General features: G+C 33.1%; 1 protein-coding gene and 1 non-coding gene across 2 annotated transcripts in view; one reads left to right on the forward strand and one right to left on the reverse strand.

Moving 5' to 3' along the window:
• Positions 1 to 1,196, forward strand: part of LOC106869299 (matrix metalloproteinase-14) — a 28,828-nt gene that overhangs the window by 8,747 nt on the left and 18,885 nt on the right. The window lies entirely within an intron of this gene.
• Trnal-caa (transfer RNA leucine (anticodon CAA)) lies at positions 822 to 909 on the reverse strand. Its single transcript has one exon. It is a non-coding gene; the product is annotated as a tRNA-Leu (tRNA).

Consider the following 1,196-nt stretch of genomic DNA (forward strand, 5'->3'; position numbering starts at 1 on the left):
ATAATATAGATTTAATCAAAAGATTAAATTTGGTACTGAAAAAGTATGAGGCACCAGAATTTGGTAGGGTGAAAACCATAAACAAAGTCAAGAGATTTGGTGAATAAAATTTGAAGAAAAGCAACAAAAATTCAATAGGTTGTAGCAGTACGTACGTTTCGTACAAACTCCATGTAGTGAGAATACTACATAAAATGTGCAATGAAAATATACTCCTCAGCTGCATAATGGAATTTCATTATAGAAAGTCATTTTGTAGATGTGTGCAAAAACAAGAGTAGGAGAAGAAGAAAATACCATGTTGACTGGGCTGCCATTCAACAATGTAGTCTGTTGAATGGCAGCCCAGTCAACATGGTATAACCTATTGAATTTTTGTTGTTTTTCTTCAAATAGATAGATAGATAAATAGATATATTTGTCAGTATGTATGTAAGGTGCTGGTGTTGACCACTACCACGAACGATATCATGTGGTTTCTTAAGCTTTGTTGACATTTTAATTCGGCTATGAACCCTTTTGTGGGATGGTCGTAGATGGACGTCTAGTCAGTGGTCCAATTTACATAGCGTCAACGGAGTGGATATATAAACGGAGCAAATTTAACTATTTCTTGTTGATTCAAAAAGCGATTAATAAACTCAATCGAATTGTTAACCTAATTGGGTTTATATCAGAGATGTCCACATGAATTAGACTAACCCCAGAGAAAGAAACATCCAATATATATTGATATATACACACACACATATATATATACTCTTTACTATTTTACTTGTTTCAGTCTTTTGACTGCTGGAGCACCGCCTTAAATAAAATGTTATCTGTGAGAAGTGGGATTCGAACCCACGCCCACATTCGTGGACCAGAACTTGAGTCTGGCGCCTTAGACCGCTTGGCCATCCTGATATATATATATTCTGTATTATGTATATATAAACTTTTTATTATAGCTGCAAAATTATCACAGAACTGTTGCTCAAATTTTCGCGTTCCTTTTCGTCAGACAGTTGTGATGAAAACCGAATTAAGATTATACACTTCTATATTTAAGAGATGAGGAATTATGTACATTATTTACATTATTTACATTTGACGGATATTTGTCCTCATCTCGTTTGTTGTTCGATTCCAGGCAGTGACCTGAATAATAATAATAATAATAATAATAATAATAATAATAATAATAATAATAA

This window comes from Octopus bimaculoides, chromosome 3 (genome assembly GCF_001194135.2).
Source record: "Octopus bimaculoides isolate UCB-OBI-ISO-001 chromosome 3, ASM119413v2, whole genome shotgun sequence".
NCBI lineage: Eukaryota > Metazoa > Mollusca > Cephalopoda > Octopoda > Octopodidae > Octopus > Octopus bimaculoides.